The 27,987-nt window shown below is 35.9% G+C and overlaps 1 protein-coding gene across 1 annotated transcript in view; it reads left to right on the plus strand.

Annotated features, from left to right (window-relative positions):
- Positions 1–27,987, plus strand: part of KCNQ5 (potassium voltage-gated channel subfamily Q member 5) — a gene marked incomplete at its 5' end in the record, with an annotated part of 518,313 nt that overhangs the window by 233,581 nt on the left and 256,745 nt on the right. The gene's annotated exons all lie outside the window — the stretch shown is intronic.

Below are 27,987 nucleotides of genomic sequence, written 5' to 3' on the forward strand. Positions count from 1 at the left end.
TTTATTGTCTTCATTATGGTATCATGTAAGTGTTAAAAATCAGTTATTTAACTCAAATAAGAATACTTCTCCTAACCTAAAAGGATAAATATTGTAATAATATAAAACATAATTAATCCTTGCTATATTCAAAGTGGAAAAATTAAGGAATATCATAGTTTCAGTTTTCTGGAATACACCCTATTAATAATTTTATCAAATTAGTTAGATAATTTAAATACAGGCTTGGTGTTGATTGTTTTTAGCAAAAAATTTTTAAAGTGGACACATTCATTCACCTGCAAGAGATAAATATAATCACCATACTCAATATGTTAGGGTAAATAAGGCAGAAAAGTTATAGAAGTGGTAGGAAATACAGCTCTGAGAACTAACTGGTCTGTCAGCGTAATCATTTCTTGCAAATTCAACAGTGTACTATGAGATTTTTCACAGAAATTTCTTTTCACTTCAATCACTGAAATAACTAAAACTGAAATAACTAAAACCAAAAGAGAAACATTTACTATTTCTCAAGTCCAAGGGAGTAATTTAATGAGAAGAAAAAAAGTTCACATGCCTTTTGCCAAATGAATAATAATATCATAAAGAATAACAGCCATGGGACACCTGGGTGGCTCAGTGGGTTAAGCCTCTGCCTTCGGCTCAGGTCATGATCTCAGGGTCCTGGGATCGAGCCCCGCATCGGGCTCTCTGCTTGACGGGGAGCCTTCTTCCCCCTCTCTCTCTGTCTGCCTCTCTGCCTACTTGTGATCTCTCTCTCTGTCAAATAAATAAATAAAATCTTTTAAAAAAATAATAACACCCATAATCACAATATCTACCTGTTCTTGAATATCTGGCATGAACACTGTGCCAGGTACTTTACATCATGTCATGCCTCCCAGCCCACTGAAGCCCTCTCATCCCCACTTGACAAAGAAAGAGACTCTAGTCTCATATACTACTTATAGACAAGACATGGGTTCAATCCCTAGCTGAATCCATAGCCCATGTACTTCATTAAATCATATGCTCCCCTGAAATACTTGTCTTTAAAAGTTCACACACAAAAATAAAATAAAATCAATTTGTACAAAATAGACAAATTCCTCACAAAAGCGTAGCAGTTTTGGAATTGCCTGCAAATCTTGCAGCACATCCCCTTTGACTGTCTTTGCCAGTGGAAAATTTTTGCCCATTAGAGATGATTTTGTTTTTAGAAGCAGCCTGAAAGTATTTAGAATCTTGTTTTATGCATTAGTGGGTGTTTAGGGCAATTAATACAATACCTGCTCAAAAATTCTTTTACAAGATCATTGTGACATCATCATCCTAGTGAAGTCAGCCATGGCTCCTCAGTCCCTTGGCTTTGTTTTATGTGGAATCTCCCAAAGGCATTAGGACTTCTTCATCACAATAAATTTGAGTATTTTACCCAAAAATATGAATTTTCTGTGAATAGTGCCATTGTGATATTACAGAACTAAATCAACCTTTATTTCACTTAGATTTTAGCAAATAAATTTTGCTCCATGTTGGCGTTTCCATTGCAGACTTTTATGATTTACTTCCGGGTTTTACTGGAAAGAGCATATTTCATCACCAGTTACTATTTTCCTCAAATACACATTATTTTGTCCACTTGAGAGAACAGAGCAAATCTCAGATTGTCACTGGGTTGGTTCATCAGTCATAATGTGTGGGACATCTTAATATCTTCTTTCATTTTTTTTCTTCAAATTTTACTTCCTTCATTGTTAAGTTGCTTTGTTTTAAATGAGAATGTCGTGTTACATAATTTTAATTACTCAGCCATTATCCTCACAGTTAATTCACTTAAATAGCCCAAGTCTATGTCCAGTTCACCATTTTTACTGGTCTCTTGGGTTCTTCCTGTATTGTTATTTGAGTCTTCACATTACAGATATCTTAACTGAGAAAAATTTAAAATACAATGGGTAATATAATAATCAACAATGTACCTGCCACCAATGAACAAATATTTTGTTATCATTATTTCAGATTTATTGGCAAATTAAATATTCCATATGAAATTTGATGTCTGCTATATTGCCCTCTCAGTTCACATTTTTATATTTTTATTGCTATCTATATAATAGTCTATCTACAATATATAGAGTTGTTTGTGTTGTTTTTGATAGAGACTTAATTTTAAAGCTTCGCTTTCGTAGATTTCAAAGTAAACTTGTAAATCTTGCTTTTTTTTTTTTTTTAAGAGAGAGCGTGAGCATGAGAAGGGAAGTGGGGGACAAGCAGAGGAAGAGAGAGAATCCTAAGGTTCCATGACCAGTGCAGAGCCCAACTCTGGGCTCTACCTAATGACCCTGAAATCATACCCTGAGCCGGTATCAGGAGTTGGCCTCTTAACCAACTAAGCCAAAAGGCACCCCAAATCTTATTTTTTAAAACATCAATTTTGTGGGGTGCCTGGGTGGCTCAGTGGGTTAAAGCCTCTGCCTTCGGCTCAGGTCATGATCTCAGGGTCCTGGGATCAAGCCCCGCATCAGGCTCTCTGCTCGGCGGGGAGCCTTCTTCCCCCCTCTCTCTCTGTCTGCCTCTCTGCCTACTTGTGATCTCTCTCTCTGTCAAATAAATAAATAAAATCTTTTAAAAAAATCAATTTTGTGACTACATTAAAATATTAATATTCAATTCATTTATGCATTTGGTAGATTAAAATCCTCCAAATGCTTAAAAATATTTATAGAAAAGTTAAGCAGACTATCTTAAACATTTTTAAATAAAACAGCAAATTTGATATGTCTGGTTCTTTCAAGCACTTCAAACATCTAGGAAGGCAGACTTTCAAATGTAAGGAAAAAAAAATCTCACTAAGCATTCAGACAGTGCTTATACTTTCACAAATCTAAATGTATGGTTCTAAGAAATATGATTGCCTTGAGCATCTAAACATTGACCATAAAATTAAGTTAAATCTTTCTAAGTATTTAAATTAGAATTTCAACTCCTTTATGCCAGGTTTCTTTAAACACCTCTCTTTAAAAAGCAGATAGCACAAATACAAATTAATAAAGTAATTACAAATCACTATTATACTTGCACTTAACATGAAAGTATTAATACTAAGAATGTGGTATGTTTCTCCACCAGTTCCATCATTTGTCATATCATCCCATGTCAAAATAATTTGTCATGGAAATAAAATAACCATTCAAGATGGCTGTGTAATTAGAGATCACGTTTACTTATTATAGCATTAGGACTTTGATATGTTTATAGATTTAGATTATTAGCCAGAGATTTGAGACCAAAACATAGGACCTGAGTGTGCTTGCTTACGTGGTGCCAGGCAGCCAGTGATTATTGGGATGGAATTCTTGCTATAATATACCTGCTACTAGATGTCAATTGGTCTATTGCTAAGGAATGGTTTCTCACATCCTGTCCTATGGGCATCCCATAATTGTCACCCTTACCCATTTTCCCTTTAGCATCTCATACATAATGTTTTAGCATAGCTTAGTCCTTAAATTTTTTAATTAATATATAATATATTATTAGCCCCAGGGGTACAGGTCTATGAATCATTAGGCTTACACACTTCACAACACTCAACATAGCACATACCCTCCCCAATGACCATAACCCAACCACCCTCTCCCTATCCACCTACCCCCGGCAACCCTCAGTTTATTTTGTGAGATTAAGAGTCTCTTATAGTTTGTCTCCTTCCCAATCCCATCTTGTTTCATTTTTTCCTTCCATACCCCCCAAAACCCCACTTTGCCTTTCAAATTCTTCATATCAGGGAGATCATATGATAATTGTCTTTCTCTGATTGACTTATTTCACTCAGCGTAATACCTTCTAGTTCCATCCACATCATTGCAAATGGCAAGATTTCATTTCTTTTGATGGCTGCATAGTATTCCATTGTGTATATATATCACATCTTTTTTTTTATAAATTTTTAATTTTTTTATTAACATATAATATATTATTAGCCCCAGGGGTACAGGTCTGTAAATCACCGGGTTTACACACTTCACAACACTCACCGTAGCACATACCTTCCCCAATGTCCATAACCCAACCACCCTCTCCCTACCCACCTCTCCCCAGCAACCCTCAGTTTGTTTGGTGAGATTAAGAATCTCTTATGGTTTGTCTCCCTCCTGATCCCATCTTCTTTCATTTATTGTTTTCCTACCCTCCAAACCCCCGACATTGCCTCTCAACTTCCTCATATCAGGGAGATCATATGATAATTTTCTCTGATTGACTTACTTTGCTAAGCATAATACCCTTTAGTTCCATCAACATCGTCGCAAATGGCAAGATTTCATTTCTTTTGATGGCTGCATAGTATTCCATTGTATATACATACCACATCTTCTTTATCCATTCATCTGTTGATGGACATCTAGGTTCCTTCCATAGTTTGGCTATTGTGGACATCGCTGCTATAAACATTTGGGTGCACATGGCCCTTCAGATCACTACATTTGTATCTTTAGGGTAAATACCCAGTAGTGAGATTGCTAGGTCGTAGGTTAGCTCTATTTTCAACCTTTTGAGGAACCTCCATGCTGTTTTCCAGAGTGGTTGCACCAGCTTGCATTCCCACCAACAGTGTAGGAAGGTTCCCCTTTCTCCGCATCCTCGCCAGCATCTGTCATTTCCTGAGTTGTTAATTTTAGCCATTCTGACTGGTGTGAGGTGGTATCTCATTGTGGTTTTGATTTGTATTTCCCTGATGCCGAGTGATGTGGAGCACTTTTTCATGTGTCTGTTGGCCATCTGGATGTCTTCTTTGCAAAAATGTCCATTCATGTCCTCTGCCCATTTCTTGATTGGATTATTTGTTCTTTGAGTTTGATAAGTTCTTTGAGTTTGATAAGTTCTGTTGAGTTTGATAAGTTCTTTATAGATTTTGGATACTAGCCCTTTATCTGATATGTCATTTGCAAATATCTTCTCCCATTCTGTCAGTTGTCTTTTGGTTTTGTTAACTATTTCCTTTGCTGGCAAAAGCTTTTGATCTTGATGAAGTCCCAATAGTTCGTTTTTGCCCTTGTTTCCCTTGCCGTTGGCAATGTTCCTAGGAAGAAGTTGCTGCAGCTGAGGTCGAAGAAGTTGCTGCCTGTGTTCTCCTCAAGGATTTTGATGGATTCCTTTCTCACATTGAGGTCCTTTATCCATTTTGAGTCTGTTTTTGTGTGGTGTAAGGAAATGGTCCAGTTTCATTTTTCTGCATGTGGCTGTCCAATTTTCCCAACACCATTTATTGAAGAGACTGTTTTTTTTCCATTGGACATTCTTTCCTGCTTTGTCGAAGATTAGGTGACCATTGAGTTGAGGGTCTATTTTTGGGCTCTCTATTCTGTTCCATTGATCTATGTGTCTGTTTTTGTTCCAGTACCATACTGTCTTGATGATGACAGCTTTGAAATAGAGCTTGAAGTCTGGAATTGTGATGCCACCAACTTTGGCTTTCTTTTTCAATATTCCTCTGGCTATTCGAGGTCTTTTCTGATTCCATATAAATTTTAGGATTATTTGTTCCATTTCTTTGAAAAAAATGGGTGGGATTTTGATAGGGATTGCATTAAATGTATAGATTGCTTTAGGTAGCATAGACATTTTCACAATATATGTTCTTCCAATCCATGAGCATGGAACGTTTTTCCATTTCTTTCTGTCTTCTTCAATTTCTTTCATGAGTACTTTATAGTTATCTGAGTACAGATTCCTTGCCTTTTGGGTTAGGTTTATTCCTAGGTATCTTATGGTTTTGGCTGCAATGGTAAAGGGACCAACTCCTTAATTTCTCTTTCTTCTGTCTTGTTGTTGGTATGTAGAAATGCACTGATTTCTGTGCATTGATTTTATATCCTGACACTTTACTGGATTCCTATATGAGTTCTAGCGGTTTTGGAGTGGAGTCTTCTAGGATTTCTACATAAAGTATCATATCATCTGCAAAGAGTGAGAGTTTGATTTCTTCTTTGCTGGTTTGGAGACATTTTATTTCTTTTTGTTTTCTGATTGCTGAGGCTAGGACTTCTGGTACTATGTTGAATAACAGTGGTGATAGTGGACAGCCTTGCCGTGTTCCTGACCTTAGTGGAAAAGCTCTCAGTTTTTCCCCATTGCGAATAATATTTGCTGTGGGTTTTTCACTGATGACTTTGATGATATTGAGATATGTACCTTGTGTCCCTACACTTTGAAGAGTTTTGATCAAGAAAGGATGCTGTACTTTGACAAATGCTTTTTCAATATCTGTTGAGAGTATCATATGGTTCTTGTCCTTTCTTTTATTAATGTATTATATCACACTGATTGATTTTCAGATGTTGAACCAACCTTGCAGCCCTGGAATAAATCCCACATGGTTGTGGTGAATAATCCTTTTAATGTACCGTTGGATCCTATTGGCTAGTGTTTTGGTGAGAATTTTCACATTTGTGTCCATCAAGGATATTGGTCTGTAATTCTCTTTTTTGATAGGATCTTTGTCTGGTTTTGGGATCAAGGTAATGTTGGCCTCATAAAATGAGTTTGGAAGTTTTCCTTCCATTTCTATTTTTTGGAACAGTTTCAGGAGAATAGGTATTAATTCTTCTAATGTTTGGTAGAATTCCTCTGGGAAGCCATCTGGCCCTGGGCTCTTGTTTGTTGGGAGATTTTTGATGACTGCTTCAATCTCCTTACTGATTATTGGTCTGTAGATTTTCTATTTCTTCCTGGTTCAGTTTTGGTAGTTTATACATCTCTAGGAATGCATCCATTTCTTCCAGATTGTCAAATTTGCTGGCGTATAGTTGCTCATAATATGTTCTTATAATTGTTTGTATTTCTTTGGTGTTGGTTGTGATCTCTCCTCTTTCGTTCATGATTTTATTTATTTGGGTCCTTTCTCTTTTCTTTTTGGTAAGTCTGACCAGGGGTTTATCAATCTTATTAATTCTTATTAATTCTTTCAAAGAACCAGCTCCTAGTTTTGTTGATTTGTTCTATTGCTTTTTGGTTTCTATTTCATGATTTCTGCTCTGATCTTTATTATTTCTCTTCTCCTCTTGGGTTTAGGCATTCTTTGCTGTTCTTTCTCCACTTCCTTTAGGTGCAGGGTTAGGTTGTGTATTTGAGACCTTTCTTGTTTCTTGAGAAAGGCTTGTATCACTATATACCTTCCTCTCAGGGCTGCCTTTGCTGTGTCCCATAGATTTTGAACAGTTGTGTTTTCATTTTCATTTGTTTCCATGAATTTTTTTCAATTCTTCTTTAATTTCCTGGTTGACCCATTCATTCTTTAGTAGGATGTTCTTTAACCTCCATGAATTTGAGTTCTTTCCAACTTTCCTCTTGTGATTGAGTTCTAGCTTCAGAGCATTGTGGTCTGAAAATATGCGGGGAATGATCCCAGTCTTTTGGTGCAAGTTGAGACCTGCTTTGTGACCCAGGATGTGATCTATTCTGGAGAATGTTCCATGTGCACTAGAGAAGAATGTGTATTCTGTTGCTTTGGGATGGAATGTTCTGAATATATCTGTGATGTCCATCTGGTCCAGTGTGTCATTTAAGGCTTTTATTTCTTTGTTGATCTTTTGCTTGGATTATCTGTCCATTTCAGTGAGGAGGGTGTTAAAGTCCCCTAGTAATATTGTGTTATTATCAATGTGTTTCTTTGATTTTGTTATTAATTGGTTTATATAGTTGGCTGCTCCCATGTTAGGGGTATAGATATTTAAAATTGTCAGATCTTCTTGTTGGGCAGACCCTTTGAGTATGATATAGTGTCCTTCCTCATCTCTTATTATAGGCTTTGGCTTAAAATCTAGTTTATCTGATATAAGGATTGCCACCCCAGATTTCTTTTTATGCCATTAGCATGGTACATTGTTTTCCACCCCCTCACTTTAAATCTGGAGGTGTCTTCGGGTCTAAAATGAGTTTCTTGTAGGCAGCATATTGATGGGTTTTGTTTTTTTATCCATTCTGATACCCTGTGTCTTTTGATTGGGGCATTTAGCCCATTTACATTCAGGGTAACTATTGAAAGATAGGAATTTAATGCCACTGTATTGCCTGTAAGGTGGCTGTTACTGTATATTGTCTGTTTGTTTCTGGTCTACTGCTTTTAGTCTCTCTCTTTGCTTAGAGGACTACTTTCAATATTTCCTGTAGGGCTGGTTTGGGGTTTACAAATTCTTTTAGTTTTTGTTTGTCCTGGAAACTTTTTATCTCTCCTTCTATTTTCAGTGATAGCCTAGTTGGATATAGTATTCTTGGCTGCATGTTTTTCTTATTTAGTGCTCTGAATATATCATGTCAGTTCTTTCTGGCCTGCCAGGTCTCTGTGAATAAGTCTGCTGACAGTCTAATATTTTTACCATTGTATGTTACAGACTTCTTGTCCCAGGCTGCTTTCAGGATTTTCTCTTTGTCACTAAGACTTGTAAGTTTTACTATTAGATGGCGGGGTGTGGACCTATTTTTATTGATTTTGAGGGGGATTCTCTGTGCCTTCTGGATTTTGATGCTTGTTCCCTTTGCCATATTAGGGAAATTCGCTACAATAATTTGCTCCAATATACCTTCTGCCCCCCTCTTGCTTTCTTCTTCTTCTGGAATCCCAATTATTCTAATATTGTTTCATCTTATGGTATCAGTTATCTCTCGAATTCTCCCCTTGTGGTCTAGTAGTTGTTTGTCTCCCTTTTGCTCAGTTTTCTAATTCTCTGTCATTTGGTCTTCTATATCACTAATTCTTTCTTCTGCCTCATTATCTTAGGAGTAAGAACCTCCATTTTTTATTGCACCTCATTAATAGCTTTTTTGATTTCAGCTTGGTTAGATTTTAGTTCTTTTATTTCTCCAGACAGGGCTTTTATTTCTCCAGAAAGGGTTTCTCTAATATCTTCCATGCCTTTTTCAAGCCTGGCTAGCATCTTGAGAATCGTCATTCTGAATTCTAGATCTGACATATTACCGATGTCCGTATTGATTAGGTCCCTAGTCCTTGGTACTGCCTCTTGTGCTTTTTCTTTTTGTGGTGAGTTTTTCCACCTTGTCATTTTATCCAGATAAGAATATATGAGAGAGAGAATAAAATACTAAAAGGGTGGCAAAGATTCCAGAAAAAATGCACATTAACCAAATCAGAAGAGACCCCAAATCATGGGGAGAAGAAAGGGGTAAAAAGAAGTTTAAAAAATTTTTTTAAAAATTAAAAAATATATATACTTATATATATATTAGATTATTATTATATAATATATAACATATATTATATATAATATATATACATATGTGTGTATATACATATACATATACACATACTATATATATACACACACACACACACACACATATATATATTATACTGGTGAATAGAATAGAGCCACCCACTTGATTTTGGGTGTATTTTGGTCTCTTAGAAGAAACTACCTCCCAAAATTTTGAAGAAAGAAAACTTATATATACACAAAAATAAGAGTAAACACGATGAAGGGATGGAATATGACTGTAAAGATGAAAATTTTAAAAAATTCTAGTAAAGGAATTGATAAGGTAATTTGGTTGGAAAAAGAAAGAAAAAGAAAGTGGAGAGTATTTGCTCAGGCTGGAGACTAGAACAGAGCCCTGTGCTAGATTTAGGACCTATTTTGATCTATTAGAAGAAATTGTATCCCAAAATTTTTTAGAAGAAAAAACCCTTTATCTATATAAAAAATAAAGTTAGATACAATGAAGGATAAAATATGACTATAATAATGAAGGCTTAAAAGATTTTTTTAAGAAAGGTATTGTTACAATAAACTAGTTAAAAATGTTAAAAAAGAGGAAAAGTTAAAAAAATAGAATAATAAAAAAATAAAATTAAAAAATTTAATTAACTTTGCAAGACTAAAGAATCATGGGGAGAAAGCCATGAATTCCATGCTTTCCTTTCCCCTCCTCTGGAATTCCGCTATTCTCCTTGATCAGTGAGCTTGGTCTTGGCTGGATGTTCTTGCTGATCTTCTGGGGGAGGGTCCTGTTGTAGTGATTCTCAAATGTCTTTGTCCAAGGTGGAATTGTGCCGCCTTTGCCAGGGGCCAGGCTAAGTAATCTGCTCAGGTTCGCTCTCGGGAGCTTTTGTTCCCTGAATGCTTTCCCTAGAGTTCTGGAGGACGGGAATGAAAATGGCGGCCTCCTAATCTCCGGCCTGGAGGACCTGAGAGCTCAGGGCCCCGCTCCTCAGTGTGTCCTCAGAGAAAAGCGCTCAATCACTCCTGTCTCCCTGGTCTCCAGCCAAGCTCCAAGCTCACCGAACCTATTACTGAGCGTTTCTGTCTTTGGTACATAGCCCCGTTTGGAAACTCCAAATCCAGCGGATCCTGCGGCTCTGTTCTTCTGGGGGAGGGGGGTAGGCCTCCCTGGATCTGCTACTTGTGGGGTCCCTGCAAAAAAGCAGTGGCATGACTGTGCCAGAATCACGGTTTAAAGTAACCCCAAGCTGAGAACTCACTTCTCGGCTCTGTCTCTGTAGCTGGCTTTGTCTCTGTAGCCAGCTTCCCTGCTCTGATACCTGCAAGCTCTGCTATACTCAGACACCCCTAATCTTTCCGTGACCCCACAGGACCTGAGACCACACTGTCCCCATGAGGGCTCCACCCCCGCTGAGCCTCTGGAGCGATGCCCCTCAGTGGAGCAGAATTTTAAAAGTTCAAATTTTGTGCTCCGTTGCTCCACTGCTTGCCAGGAGCTGGCCCCTCCCCCCATGGTCTATCTTCCTGTGGCTTAGGATTCACTTCTCCTCTTGTCCTACCTTTCAGAAAATGGTTGGTTTTCTGTTTCTAGAATTGCTGCTTTTCTTCTCTTCAATCTCCTGTTGGGTTTGTAGGTGTTCGGAATGGTTTGATAACTATCTAGCTGAACTCCTGCGACCTAATGTCATCTCAGTCTGCTACTCCTCTACCATCTTGACTCCTCTCCCTCTCCTTAAATTTTTGCCTTCCGAATTTTTCCTAATGGGACTGATGAAAATAAAATACAATGTACTTACATATTTCAGTTGATATATGTACCTTATATAGACAGTGCTGGAAATCAATAGATGCTATTGCTTCTTTATATTCATATGATTTACCTATTTTAAGTAACATTGTAAACTCATGGCTTTTGACAGCATTGTTATTTTCTTTTATGGTACTCTGATTGTCACACCCCCTGGAGGCATATTTTTCCCTATAGAAACTGCCCTCAGACATATTTGACAGTATTCTAACTTTCATGCTTTGAAAGCATTTCTCACTACTCATTTCAAGTACAACTTTATTTTCCCTACTCCGTAAGAGGGAATCAACTACTTTTCAGGGAGTTCTGACTTCTTTTCTGGAACGAAGAAACCAAAACGTAGGTACCATGGGTGCATGTCACATTGTGACTTTTGAGAATTGAAGATAGACATGGTGGCATTTTCCAAGACTACTTAATTACAGAGCTAGGAGAGACATTTTTTGAAGTTTATATGAACTTCATGAAGTATTATTATATCTTTAAATTCAATTTTATTAAGTTCTGCTAAAAAATATTCTAATATAAACGTTTTCATGTCATTTTTTTCTTTTCAGACTATCATTTTTTCACCAGTCTAAATATGCCGTGTAATAAGTTATATCAAATTATATGTTAAATTATGAGAATGTCTAACCTTTATGTAATTAGCTGTGATTTACTAGATCCTATATTCACTTCAGATGCAACTGAGTGTTCGCTTCATGTAAATCATCATTTTACATTTATTTTTTGGATAAATGTTATGTTTTCAAGATCTTTCCATGTTTACATGTATACAGTAGCCCCTCATATGACTATACCATTTTTGATCCATGCGATTTAGAGGGTTCCTAACTTCTTGATTATTAAAAACATGCTATAAGCAAATATTATTAAATATATCTGTCACCAGGTATGAGAGTGTCCTTAGGGTTTACATCTAGAAGTGTAATTGTTGGATTATAGGTTCTGTTCACTCTTAACTTTACTAAATATTGATAAATTGTGCTTCAAACTGGGTTGACAGTTTTCACTTCCACCAGGAGCATATAAGACTTCCAATTTCTCCTAATTCTTACCAATACTTGACATTGTCAGACATTTTAATTTTTGCTACTTCTGGTAACATGGAATGGCTTCTCTTCATTGTTTTGCTTTTCACTGCCTTAATTACAAATCAGATTGAATGTCTTTTCATACATTTATTTACCATTTGGGATTTCCATTTAATGAATTTCCTATCCTCTTCCTTGCCCATTTCTCTTTTATGTCTTTTTTCTAAATGATATTATATATTCTAAATACTTAGCAGTTGTTTTATATGTTAACATCTATATCTTTCAGGTACTTTATGTTTAGTATTATGGTGTCTTTCACTGCAGAGAAGTTTTGTATTTTGATGTATTGCATTTATTAATGTTTTTATCATCTTGTGTGTTATATCATAATTTTTTTCTTGCCTTGATGTAATAAGGATATTCTACATTTTCAAGATTTTTTAAAGTTCTTTTTTCACATTTGGGTCTTTAAATTATTTGGAGTTTATTTTCATATATGGTATAAAAAAGCAAACCTAATTTCATTTTTTTTTCATTTCCAAAGGCACTGTCCCAATATCATCATTAGCCCATTTTTCTATTTTCTCTGCTGATTTATAATGATTCATGACACATCAAGATCCATGAATACTTAAAGAGGCTATAGACTCTTGATTTTTTTTTGCACAGATCTACTTTTTGTCTGTCCCTGTGCTCATCAATATTCTTAACTGTGATATATTTAAGATATCTGGTAGGGCATCTTTCCCTCCTTATTTTCTTTTTTCTGGTTGTCTTGTCCAACTTTGGATCTTTAGTCTTCCATATGATAATAACATCACTTTGTTAGTTTATCCTCTCCCAAAAACACCCTCCTAGGGTTTGCTTGGAAGTTGACAGAATTTACTGAAAATTTTGAAAGAAGTGATATCTGAATAATACTATGTCTTCCTATGCATTAATTCATCCCAGCTTACAATTCATTCTGGTCTTCTGTGAATAACAATAAACATCACAGAAACATGCATGCCTTTGTTTTTTTTATGGCTAGAAACCTTAAAGGTGTTGTCACCATTATGAATAGTATCTTTTTTCTATTTCATTTTCTGTTTTGCTCTTGCTGTTGTATAGAAACACTACTGATTGGTCTTATGTCTTCCTACCTTGCTGAATTGTCTAACTAGTTTTAATAGATAGTTTTGTTATCTCAGATTTTATATGTAGATTATCAAGTCCATCAATTATGCCAACTGTTCTTTCTATCCTCCCACCTCAATTTTTTCTCTTACTGCTTTAGTTAGCTTCTCTAGTGCAGTATTAAATAGTAGGACTGAGGGAGTCTAGGTAGCTCAGTTAATTAAGCATCTGACTCTTGGTTTTGGCTCAGGTCATGATCTTGCACCCATGAGATCGAGCCCTGCACAGGGTTCTGCACTCAGCGTGGAATCTGCTTCAGATTTCCTCTCCCTCTCCTTCCCACTCACGCTTTCTCTCTAATTAAATAAATAAATAAAATATTTTTAAAAAATAATAGGACTGATAGCATTCCAAGAGCAAATGGCCAGAGCAAAATGAAAATGGACAGTTGGATTTTTTCAAAGTTTATGGAATAGAAAGGAATCAAGGAATTAAAGATTACATTTTAAACTATTGATTGTGGTAATCCAGCTTGATGATGTTGATAATGGTAATGATGATAGCCATCATTTGATGAGTGAGTGTTGCTACATATCAGAAATTACACTCAATATTTTGTTTGTATCATATTTAATCCTTAGGAGAACCAGCTGAGAAAGGTTAACTGTTAAACTGTTGTTATCACTATCTTAGGAATCAGAAAATGAGTCCTAAAGAAGTTTAGTGACTTGCTCATGGTCATATAGCTGAGGATTGATGAATACAGGACACAAATCCAGGCTATCTCCCTGAGAACCCTCAACATTAGACCATTAGCTAATTTCTTTAGTTCTGTGAAGGACAGAATAGAAGTAATGAACTTTAACTCCAGCATAAATCATTTTAAGTTCATGTTCACTTTTTTCTGAAATATATCTCTGATTATTTTCTCTGGAGGTTTTTAAAAACAGAATTAAAAACTCATAGGTTTCTTATTGAACACTTATTATGTGATAAGCATGATGATGCACTGAAAAGTAGCTAAAATGTCTTTAAAGAGATTTCAATGTACTAAAGCAGACAAATGAGGATATAACCAACTATAATTTCAGGAGGAATAAAAGAGATATTATAAGTAAAGTATAAGCAAAATGCTACTTGGGATAAAAGCCAAGGAACAGATTAAATTACCTTTTGAGACTCTTTCCAACTGGTAATTCTGCAATTCAGTCTTTATTTTTCAGCTTTTTTATTGTTCACTCACCAGTAAAAGAAAAAGAAGGATAGAGATAGGTGGATTTCTATGGAGCCTTGTTCATACACATGAGTATTTTAATGAACAGAATAGAGAAAAAAAAAAAACCAATATGGCACCCCACTAAGTAATAATTTTGTAAAATATATGATTGCCACTTCAAAAGCCAAAACATCCCAATTTAAATTTTAAAAGTTCAACACTATTGCAGATATATTTAGTCTCTGAATTTTAGTCCTACTGTACAGAGGGAGCTTCATGTTACAAGTGGACGTGGGTGGTTCTAAGATCCATTTGCATAATTGTTAGTAATGCAGAACAGGGTACAGGCATCAACTGGGAAATACTCTTTTTCAAAAAGCCTGAATTTGCACAAGAAAATCTTGATAAACTTCTAAATACATCAGATGTCATAAAAACAAAGAAAAATGCTACCAAATGTGTGGAGTGAAATGAGAGGATCCATCAGTAATGTCTTTAAGAAAAGCAGAAGGCACTGACATTGTATAAAGTTGTTAAGGGAACCAGAGAACATAAAAAATGTTGATACTTTTACTTGGCTTGTCTCTAACTTTCAGAAATTCGTTTTTCTAAAAATCATTACTTTTTAAATTTACTATTGAGAATTTTGGAGTAATTATGAATATCAGATATATTACTATTATTCTTCTCTCCATATCAGTACACTTCACAAACATTCTAGGGATGGTTTAACTAATTTATCTGCATTCTGTTGGGTTTGTGTTTGATTGTGAGATGTTTTTCTGAAGAACTGAGGGAAGTTTGACAACAGTGTATGCATTATTGTGGGAGGTTTATGGCCTTTAGGGTTGGGAACCCCTTTTCTTTTTTTATTTAGGAAAAATAGATCTATATTTTATTTTCAACTTGACTTAGGTAGAGAGTTTTAATGTGACTAACAAGTTATGACTCATGCAGCTGTTGGTCTGTAATTAATTACAGGCCTAAGATCTATCAAAAACCCACTCTTCTGTGAGATTTCTAACACTTGAGTCTTAGACTCACCAATCTTCCTCCTCTACCCTTAAGGTGTAAGGTAATCATTGTCTGATTAGAGCTGTTGAAAATAAGAACAGTACCTATGCTCTCGACACTTTTTGAAATGTTTAACAGATGATTTTCCCTCTGGCAATGTTTTCATCGATTTACTTATACCACCATTCCTTCTAGAACAGTTGATACTTCCCATACTCAAATGAGCAATGTGGTTTTTTTCTGGGTATACTGTCTTCATAAAACAAAGTGTGAAAATAATGTGAAAAATTCTGATAAGACTTCTTTTCCTGCTGAGCTCATGCTCTATTAAAAATACCTGAAGCACCCATTGTTGAATTTTATAGACTCCTTTTCGAAAATTCAAAGCCAAAACCTTTTAATGGCTTTAGGGAAAAAAAGAAGAAGAAGAAGAAGAAGAAGAAGGAAGAATCCAAAATGAAACAAACACACTTGGGATGGAGCTGATGCAGGGAAAAAAAAAAAAAGAAGCTATCAGAATAGAACATTTGCAAATAAGGGGGAGAGAGAACATCAAAAAGAGAGCATTGTGTATGCATAGAGGCCAGGGGTACAGGAGAACTGAATGGAAAATTTCCCATTGCTACCTGCAGGAAAATCTCATGCTACAACTCATCACACAGCAGGCGATGAGTGAGAACCAGAGATCAGGCAGCCGCCTGGGCTGCCACAGAAGATAGGGAAGTGGAGAGAACAAAGAATGCAAGAGACTAGAAGCTACAATAAAGCAGATTAAAATGACCCAAGGGGGTGGGTAGCAAGGGGGTGAGGAGTGGATTCAGCTGTCAAGTACAAGTGAGGCTGAATAAAGTACGAGATGCCATGGAAAGGATCTCATTAATAAAATCCAACTATATATTACATAGCAAATGACTACTGTCATTGCTTGATACATTTTAAGAATCCATTACTGTAAGGGCATATACAATATGTCTTCTTCATTTGCTCAGAACTTACATGATGTTAAATCTCTGCCACATCAAGTAGGTGTTAAAGATATGACTCAGTTAAAAATTCTGATACATATAAAATTACCAAGGTTTGAATTCTTTTAGCAAAAGATGTCATGCTGTGAATCAAATGGTGTTCTTGCCGGAAGATACTCTTTGATCCTGGATATAACCTAAAGCCTATGATTGGGTCCATTCTTAGGGATAGTACCCTGCTTTCCTTTACATATGTTCAAGTGAATCTCTGAAACTGTGTATAATGTTGAGTGTATAGCAATAGGCAACATTAAGAGAATTCAGTAGAAAGAGATTCTGTTTCTATTACTATGCACTGATACACTGAGTTAGTTGTATATATAAAGGTGGTCTAAATTGAAATGGTGTCTGAATTTAACATGCTGACAATTAAAAAATAATAAAAGCTTACATTTATTGAATCATTTCTAGTTACTAAATGGCCAGCTGTTTAGATAAATGCTTCATATTTCTCATCTTATATTAATTTTCACAATTCCCCTGTGAGTTTGCCATTGTTATTAATTCATTTTAAAGATGATGAGACAGAGGTTGGGAGAAGTGACTTACATATGACAAGAGAAGAGTGTGATCATTATTATGGTAAGCTAGCCATGACCCCATTTTAAAAAATATAAAAAATATTTCTTAAATAAATATTTTTTAGTACACATTAAGAAATAGTTCCTGCCCCCAGGATGAACACAAATCAACTGGGACAAATAGAAAACCTAATTGATAATTACAAAGGAAAGCATTAAATGCTATCAAATGGTTAATTAAGAATACTGGAAGAAAGACTTACCTTTCTAACTATATGATGGGACAGATAGCCTGAAAATTCCTCTTAAAACTTCACCTAAAAAATGCATAGCTGAATTGGCAGGAAAGTAAGGGAGGTTTTTTTTTTTTTTAAAGCTAACGAATTATGATTATTAGAAGCCCACTTAAAAATAAACAACACAAAAATACTGAAAGTAAAATCATGAGAAAATATGTACCAAGAAAACTAACCAGAAGGAAGTCGGTATAGCGTTATTAAAAGTGGAAAAATAAATTTTAAAACAAAAACAGTATGAGAGACAAAGAGGGCTAATACATTAAATAAAACATTAAAAAATTGGCAGAACTACAAGGAGAATGGACAGATCCAGTATGCTGAGAAGTAGCAGGTAACAGTGTATCCTCAGCAATCCAGGGTAGGCTTTGGGGAAGGAAGAGGATACTTGTGCTGAGACTCAGAGGATCCCAGATGTTGGCCAGATGAATAGGATAGAACTGCTAAAGGAAAACAAGTACATGGACATAGAGAACATAGCACTTTTGGAAATCTGCAAGTACTCTGTGCCCTTGGTACACAGAGGGCAGGCAATAATAAGGAAAAAATGAACTATAAATAGGAGTTTTATACATTTTGTTGGACTTTATCTTGAAAAAGTAGAGAGTCAGTGAAGGCTGTTAAGCAGATGAAAGTCATGATCAAATTTTGACTTGAGATCAAGAATTCTGGTGGTGTTGGGCAGAGTGGTTTAGATGGGGTCCAGACTGGGTCTGTGAAGGAACCACGTTTCTGGTCTCAGGGTCAGAGGATGGTGCAGTAGTGATAGCAACTCCAAAACCAAGTGTGGCAGTCCACATTTTGTGGGTCTTCACTTCTCTCTGGAGTGCCCAAGCTCAGGAGTTTCCTGCTTCACCTAGCCTTGGTGAACATCCATCATTTGGCCGTATGTAAGGACATCCTCTTTTCCCTCCCACATTGCATTACTGGATAGTACTCATTCACCCACTTACTTATTCACTTATTCATCAATATTTTTTGACCAAATTATTATTGCATAGTACCCTTTTGTAGGCATTAAGGATATAGTAGCAAGCAAAAGGGGAAAAAATCCCTGCCTTCATGGAGCCCACGTTCTGAGTATCTGTGTGTATGTGTAGGAAGATAGAGATGATAAACATAATATATAAGTAAATTATAAGGGACATTAGAAAGTGACAAGTATTGTGGAAAAATAAAAGAGGGTAAGGAGACAGTGCTGGAGCAAACAAGGGATTCTAATTTTAAGTAAGTGCTCACAGGAACACCTCTAAGAAGGAAATACCTGAACTAAGACTCAAAGGTGGTGAGGTAGTAAGCTGTGGAAACAGCTAAAGGAAGAGTGTTCCAGGCAGAAGCAGGGTCCCTTTAACATTTGTCACATCTATTGACTTAAATGAGTTAGAGCAGTTATTCTGACACCTGAAATTTACCTTTGATGCTTCCTAGGATATATACCTTATATACATCCCTACTTCTCCCATAGGATCAGAATATTACATTTAAAGAGGAAGTGATTTTAAAAATTGCCATGAATACACAGAATTACCCAGCTGAAGTTTTTTTTTTTTTTCTTTTCTGGCATTCAACCCAACAGCTCTCACTGTTAACCTCTGTAGTAATTTGGCTTTTGTATAACAACTTGAGTGGCATTGAGCTTTGATAGATGGTCAAAACATCTTTGTTAGGAATGATATACAAATTGTTCTGGAAGATTATGTTGCAAATTTTTATTCTGAAAGCAGGAGAGGCTAAAGAAAACCAAATTTCTTTGTAAATCAAATACCAGGAGATGGTGAAAATGAATTTCCCTCCAGCTTTGTCTCAGTTGACAATTCTTGGGGATAAGGTTGATTATTTTTACGATTCCTCATGGAGACTGTCAGAGCTGTCTGATCAAGTGAAAACTAGCAGAAGGAGATTGTATAAAGAATAATATTCACATAAAATCATTTCTTTTCGAGGCTAAAGAAGAAAATTTGTCTTACATAGAGGGAAATTCAGGTCCCTTACATTGGTTGTCTTGTTCTTACTATCAAAAATAGCATTTTTAATTTGGTACGATAACTTCACTGGAGCAATTGATCTCAAAGAGAGTAAATAACATGGTCACACAACTATCATGTGGTCAGACAAGGATTTTATTAGATCCTCCCCTGGATACTAAATCCCTGGACAGAGACTCTTAGACATCAGTGGTTTGCTTCCTAATGAAGAAGGACTAGCAGTGGTTGTTACTTGAGGATGTCCGTGAGAACACACCCACATAGGCCTCAGGTCCATACATTCTTATTCAAGTTCAAGGTGGGGTCTGGGAGCTTGTATTTTTTAAAAAGCTCCACATGATGTAGATGCTCATCCCGGATTGAGAGCAACCTCACTAAGCTACTTGAATTTCAGCTGAGGTGCCAAATGACAAGATTGCTGGCCCCACATAGGATGAACAATTCAGAAGCATTCCATTGACAGTGTGATTTTGTTGTTGTTGTTGTTTTTGAAAAAAGACCTTTTGAAGGTTTTGAAGGTTTTAAAGGATTCTTTAAGAGAATATAGCACCAAAGAGAATCAGGGTTAGGACAAACATTACCTGATACTTTGAATTATTCATTACCATGTACAGTATAATGTAGTCGATGTACATGTTATTCAGCCACTGATGATATATCCATAACCTACCTGTAATAGGCCTGAATACTGATTTAATGTTTAACTAGATATATATTGAAACTTTTTAAAGAATGGGAAAAGGACCTTAGAAGCTTTATTCTTATATTCAAAATATCTAATACTAATTCCCAAAGATTTATGAAGGGGTACAGTTCAGAAGGTTTTTGTATCCACTCCAGAGAATATAATTATTTACTAGAAAATTCAGTGAGATCCTTACTAGGTGAACTAGACAAATTTTAAATTCCAGAAGTTGGACATTGTAGAAAATTTTCTTTCATTTTAAAACAATGTGCTTAAGTCACAAAACTTAATAGTATCAATATAAACATGATTTGAGTTCCAAAAGTTCATTTCTTAGCAAGTCTATTAAATTATAATGAGATTATTTATGTTACAATAAAATGCCCAATTAGAGTTTGTAAAGGAGGTCACATTGTAATTGAAATGTTATATAATTGCCCTGAAAAATAGTAGAGAACAATTCTTCTGTAATTACAGTATTTAAATCAAGTCTTTAAACTGACTTCTATAGTGGGTATAAATGCATCATTGGAATGTCTTACAGAAAGCAGATTTTAACTTTGTATGTGTACTATGCCCTGAAGGCACCCTCTATAATTGTTTACTCAATAAAATGGATTGATGATGATCTCCATTTTATGTTAGGGGAAGATTATAAAAGAAAGTCACATATACCTAGATGTTTAAAAAACATTTTAGAGTAGTAGCTCTCAAATGTCAATTAATAAACAACTAAGGAGCCTGTGTTTAAAATGCAGATTTAGGTTCAAACTACAGAAGTTTATATTCAGAAAGTCAGATATCTAGGAGCCTATAATTTTAACAAATACAAAGTAAAAGGCTATAAAATTTGTCTGTAACTGTTTTGCTTTACACTTGTTGTCCTGGTATAATTTTTAATAACACACTTCTATTTTGGTGTGCTCATTTGAATGATAAATTATGGTCAGCTGAAGTATAGAGTCCCTGATATTTCCCAAAGTCTCCCAGTGGTAAAAAGTATGCTCCTCGAATTCCTAGGCACCCCACCACCACCACCACCACCACCACCATAGTCACTGGTGCCTTCAGCTGTGTGATGCTCACGGAGTCATCTCTTAAAAACTGACAGACAACTCAAGTACTGTAGAAACTACTCCAAAGGAAGTCTCCTTAGGTATTCTCTTGCTGGGGAATCCTCAGAAACCTTTTCTTTTTTTTTTTCCTAGTAAGTTCTTACCTTCCACATTCTAGTATTACAGTTATTCTATGTAAAATGGATAACAAGAATAAAAGACCAAACATAAATATGGAGAAAGCAGAGCATATTTGGATAATGGTGAGAACAGAATACTCCAGGCATAGAAGAGAGTGAAACTGTACACTGGCCCAATTTGGGGCTCAAAATAATGGAGAATTTCGCTCTATCAGTGATTGGAATTATTGAAGATTTTGTATAAGAAAATGAGGGCCAAGGGGTGCCTGCGTGGTTAAGCGGCCAACTCTTGGTTTCTGCTCAGGCCATGAGATCCAGGCCTGTGATGGGCTCCATGCTCAGGGCTGAGTCTGGGATTCTCTCTCACTCTCTGCCTCTCCTGCTTGTGCTCACGCTCTCTCTCTCTCTCTCTCTCTCTCTCTCAAATAAATAAATAAATCTTTAAAAAAAAAAAAAAAGGAAGAAGAAGGCCAATGAACTGAAACCATTTGTTTCTTTTTTCTTGGTACATATGAAAATACTTGGTAAACAATAAAGGATATGAGCCATTATCAGGGTCATTGGGGGTTCAACAAAAATAGAACCAAGGGGATAGATAGAGAAAGAAAAGGGGGAAAAAAGGAAGAGAGGAAATACAAAATGGTTGAGAGAAAGCCAGGGCTACATCAGGACATCCTGGAATTGTGAGGAAGTAGAGGACCACAGACTAAAATAATTCATGGCTTTCTTGGTGGGGTGGAAGGGAATGGAGTGGAAACTTCTCTAAGACTAATTTTTAAGTTTAAAGAACTTTCTAAGAAATAGTTTTTGACAATTAACAGTGCCTTTATTTAAAAAAAAAAAAAAAGGCAACAACAAAGCTGTGTCTTTCCTGTCTACCAAAAACCTGTCTCTCCTGTCCATATTACCAGTGTGGACCAAGGAATATTTTCCTTGAATATTTTGTTTATCTTCAGTGATAAATTTAAAAGTACTAGCAATTTGCAACTTAGCTTCATATGTGTACAAAGCATTTCTTGTTTATTACTGAGTAGTGAATGACACATGAGGGAAAATGTCTGTCTACTGATGTATATATTATCAAGCAAATAATTTCATGTCCCAATTTTTCAGGAAACATTTTAACAAAAGCATTTTCTCCTGATAGTACATCTTCTTCTCAGAAGTCATTTTTAATAACCATATGCTATTCTAACTTGTACATGTACCAGAATTTCTCAGCAACCATCAACCTTCTTTGGTGCACTTTAAAAGTCTTTTTTGGGGGGCTCCTGGGTGGCTCAGTGGGCTTATGATCTCAGGGTCCCGGGATGGAGCTGCACATGAGGCTCCCTGCTCAGCAGGTGGTCTCCCCACCCCATTCCCCTTCCCCGCTCCCCGCTGGTGCGCTCTCTCTCTCCCTCTCAAATAAATAAATAAAATCTTTTTTTTAAAGATTCTTTTTCTTGTACATATAATATTGAGATGAATCTCTCTAGGCATAGTGTTTTTCCTTGAGGATACGTTCATAACAGTAAAATTATTGGGTCAAGCAGTATGAGTATTTTTGAGACATGTGATACATATCCAAGTTACTTTGAAAATAGAGTTGTACTCTATACATATTCTGCAATATGTTAAATTTATCAAGCTTTATTTTGATAATAAATTATATTTATTTTTCTTAATTTACATCATTTTGATTACTAGTTGAGTCAAGCCTATTTACCCATAAATTTTCCTTTAAGTTTTCTATTTCTACTACTGCTTATTTATTAATTGCGATCATAATGTTTTTTCTTAAAGATTTTGAAGAATTTTATAGTCTATGGCTGTCATCATATTCTTTTTTTTTTTTTAATATTTTATTTATTTGACAGAAATCACAACTAGGCAGAGAGGCAGGCAGAGAGAGAGGAGGAAGCAGGCTCCCCGCAGAGCAGAGAGCCTGATGCGGGGCTCGATCCCAGGACCCTGGGATCATGACTTGAGCCGAAGGCAGAGGCTTTAACCCACTGAGCCACCCAGGCGCCCTGTCATCATATTCTTGATTATACTCTGTTTTTCCCAATCAGATTGTGATCTACATTTTAAAGATTTCAGTGTATTCTTTTTGATCACATAGACATTTAATTTTTTATTACTTTTACTGTGTTATTTTAAACCTACTTTTAAAAGTACATCCACATATTGATTTTCTCTAAGTATTTATATTTTTATTTTGAATTTGAATTTGAATAAGTTTATTTGGGGATATATTACCTACAGTAATATACCCCAGTATATATGGAATTACTTCTTGTTGGTGAATGGTGTAAAAAAAGACTCCAGGGACTCCTGGGTGGCTCAGTGGGTTAAAACCTCTGCCTTCGGCTCAGGTCATGATCCCGGGGTCCTGGGATCAAGCTCCGCATCGGGCTCTCTGCCCAGCGGGGAGCCTGCTTCCTCCTCTCTCTCTCTGCCTGCCTCTCTGCCTACTTGTGATCTCTGTCTGTCAAATAAATAAAATCCTTAAAAAAAAAAAAAAAGACTCCAAATTTTTTTTTCGTAAGCCAGATACTTGTCTTACAACAATTTATTAATCCTTTCCTTCTTTACTAACTGTGACACTTCTTTCATTATAAGTAAAATGAACTTCATTCTAGGCGATCTCTCTTACTTCTCCTATATGTCTATTCTTATGATATTGCATACCATAGTAACTATTATACTTTATATTTTTGATAAAAAGAAACTACCAAAGCAGTTTACAGCAAATAAGGATAATTTTACTTCATCTGGACCAGAAATTCTGAGCTTCAACCTTCATGTGTGAAATAGGTTAGTTCAGGATTCTAAGTAATCAAGTAAAGACTTTTCATAAAAAGTGAGTTTTAGGTATTTTTTTTTTCAAGACCAGGAGGTCACTTAAAAGATGGAATGTTCCAAACCCACATCATTAAGAGAATAAAGGATTAGTAGTGTCTTTTTCTGTTAATTATTTCTAACCACCTTCCATGCTGTGACACCAAAGGAGATGTAGGCTTTTTCTTTTCCTAAGTGATTAGTACACATAATGAACCATGACAGGTAATTATCATGACCCTTGAAATTTTAATATATAGGAACATTGCCACAGTGTTATTTTTAAACAGATCTCCTAAATTGTTTTCTATTTAATCTTTTTAATAGCATAGCCTGAAAATCCTTAGCCTTCAAATTAATTCTAACCCTGTCCAAGTGCCAGCATTTTATCTTAACCGCTGTAGGATGAGGTCCTCTTCTCCGACCACCTCCATCTTCACAGAGAAAAATCTTAGTGAAAAATGGGCTCAAATGTACAAAGCCAGTATTGTTAGAGCTTGAGTCCACACCTCCTGAACACCATTTTATTAACCTTTCAACCTTGCCCTCACCACTTTCATATCTTCCCATGTTATTGTTCTGTTGCCTCATTGAGACAGAGTCATAGTATGGTTCATTGTCATCCAGGAGAGATATGTATATTTTCTTGTATTAGAAAACAAACATACAACATAGCCCAGTCTGAACCAGTAATATTAATAGGAATGTGTTGACCAGCAAAGACATTTTCTTCCTCAAGTGCCTTTACCTACTATGTACATTTGTTCAACATTTCTATCATCAAAAATTCAGATGTTTGATCTTTATTTTCCTCTAGGCATTCAAAAATATGTGAAAGAATATACTTTATCCACAGACAGATTTTCCATATCCATTTAACTATGGCTCCGGAGAGCATTTATCAACAGAAGCTAAACATATGGACTTTCTAAAATTAAGAAAACCTTTTTGGAACTTTAAGAGACTTTTGAATAGTGTTGGATGCAACAAGCTGTAGTGAATTATTCAAAAACAGGAAATCAAAGGAATAAAGAAAACTACTTTGTGCTATAGAACCAAAACTTTATAAATTAATACATAAGCATGTTCAAGATTGTTTAATTTGGTGGCATGGAAGAGACTCAAATGAATTGAAGAAATTTTTATAAATCTTTTTTTTAATTAAAGATATCTGCTGATTTGAATATTCCACCTCTGCTTTACTCCAATGTTCAACAGTTTCTTAATATAAATCGAGAAAAATGCATTTAATTTCACAAATGTTCCTCATTCTCTGCAATGAGAAATATATACACACAGTTTAATATTATCATGAAATTAAATATATAAGAAAGAAAAATCCTCAACAGACCTTTCTATATTAGCATCCTTGTGATATTTTAAATCTTCAGATATTTCAAAAGTGGAACAACAACATTTCAAAAAGATAAAGCTACAGAGGCATAGTCAGATCTTAAGTCTCTTGAAAGAAAAATGTAAGTGTAAAGGAAAAAGTTACAGGTAATAAGATTTAATAGTTGTGAGAAATATCACACAAAAACCCATAGAGTTCTCTAGAGAAGATAGCTTTGGGGAAGACAGAAGAGAAACTAGGTGTGATACAGAGTGAGGTTTTAGAAGTAAGGAAAATAGAAACAGTAATAGCAGAAAAAGAACAAGAATTAAAGAAAAGATAAAATCAAAGCATAGTATGTAAGGGATCCCAACACTTTCCCCTTGGTCAAACTGATAGAACATTAAAGCAGTAAGAAATTTTCCCAAAGTGAGAATGATGACCTATGTCAGCATCAGATTGTTTCTATGAATGGGAGCTAAGGAAAAGTGACGAATGTGGCACCTTAATTGGAAAAACAACCAGCATACAACATGCCTTGAGTGCAGGGCTAGCACTTAGCAATGAAGATAGGGCCATGATGAGGGCCAGTGCTCTTATTTGGAGATCACCATGCCTCTTTGTGGAGTTAACTTAGCTTCCTCAATATAGAACAGAGGCAATTTCAAGCGAGATACCTAAAAAAATTCTTGGAGTCTCTAAATAGACTGAGTGTGTCTGATGCAGAAAAGAAAACGTTCCAAAGTGATAATCAATCTTGGACAATTTTACATTAAGTAAGATCAAAGACCCAGGACATCCCATCAGAACTTCAGACATCAAAGTCACGTTCAGTGGATAAAGTAAAAGGTGATTATCAGTGAACGTAATCCCAGAATTTTCCTCACTGCTAAATGTTACTGAATTTCTTTAATGCAGAGTTATATCTTCCATAATATCATGTAAGAAAATAGACGAAATCCTTTATCAAATACAACCCTTTTTTTTTTTTAATTTTATCTATTTATTTTTGGAGAGAGAGAGCATAAGCTGGGTGAGCAGCAAGCCAAGGGAGAGGGAGAAGCAGGTGCCCTGATGAGCAAGGATCCAAACGTGGGACTCGATCCCTAGAACCTGGGATCATATGACCTGAGCCGAAGGCAGCCATTTAACCAACTGAGCCACCTAGGTGTCGCTACACCTCAGTTTTTCACTTGAATCGTGATATGTGCACATTACTACCACCTAATGGTGATACACCTAAATTGCAGAAGTAGTATTTAATGCTAATCTGATCATTATGTATGACATTAAGCTATAGGATTCATTATGTTTTTATTGCTAACACATTTCTAAGAAAATGCCAATAAAGTTATTGAATCTAGAGCTGGACATGACCTTAAAGTTCATTTATTTTAAAACCATAAAGGTTGAATCTGTTTGTTGTTACACAGTTAGTGACAGACAGAGAAAGGAACCATCCACCAGTGCATATAATGCCTGTATTGAGTAGTATAAGAATTACATGTTTATTATCATCACCTATGAAGCATCTTCTTAGCTATCATCCTTCACCTGATTAGCTGATTAACGTGTAGCTAGTCATAAATGTAAACCTTTTCATTTGTAATCATTCTTACAGAGTGGAAAGGACATTTTGAGTGTTGCAGCTGATAAATTATAGTCCCCTACATACCATTCTCCACAAATACTTCTTCACCCCTTGCCAGGATCCCCTACTCTTCTTACTCAAATACCCTGGGACTCTAAATTTGGTTGCTCTGAGTCGCTGAACTACTTTGTACATGAGAAGCTGAAAGAGAATAAAAAGGAACACAAATTCATTATAATAACATTGTATGGTGACAGAAGGTAGCTACATTTGTGGTGAGCACAGCATAATGTAATCAAATCACTATGTCATACACCTGAAACTAATACAACATCGTGTGCCAACTATACCTCCATTTTAAAAATTTAAAAGTGAAAAAGGACATGGGGCACTTGGGTGGCTCAGTCAGTTGTGTGTCTGACTCTTGATTTCAGCTCAGGTTATGATCTCAGGGTTGTAAGATCAAGCCCCACGTGGAGCTCTACACTGGACACGGCGCCTGCTTAAGATTCTTTTTCTCCCTCTAGCTCTCTCTAGCTCTCTCCCTCTCTAAATAAACAAACAAATAAATAGACATTTCAGCCCCAAATTTATGCGTTCCAGGATTTTTTTTTTTTTTTTTTTAAGATTGGTTTACTTAGTTGAGAGAGAGTGTGTGCATGCAAGTCTGGGGAGGGCAGAAGGAGAAAATCTTCAAGCAGACTCCTTGCTGAGTGTAGAGCCCTACTGCGGGCTCAATCACATGACCCAGGAGACTGTGACCAGAGTGGAAACTGAGAGTCAGATGCTTAACCGACTGAGCCATCCAGGCACCCCCAAGATTACTTTAATAAGTTTCAATTTCTTATGTAAAAGAATGAACACAAGTAACAATATGTATATAAAGTAGCAAACATGAATGTGACTTAGCACCTGTTGTATGAACCGCACAGAAGCAAATGTAGAGATTCATCAATATTACGCCAGCTGGTCACCTCAGGCAGCCCTAGATGAAAACACACATTTTCTTAGATATTTGCGAGAGAGAATGGGTGAGAAGGTAAGGTAAGGTAAGGTAAGGTAGGTCACACACAAGGCCTGTGCCCATGACCAGCTGGAGCCAAAATCAGGCTGTGAACA

The sequence above is a fragment of the Martes martes genome (genome assembly GCF_963455335.1).
Source record: "Martes martes genome assembly, chromosome: 6".
NCBI classification, from domain to species: Eukaryota; Metazoa; Chordata; class Mammalia; order Carnivora; family Mustelidae; genus Martes; species Martes martes.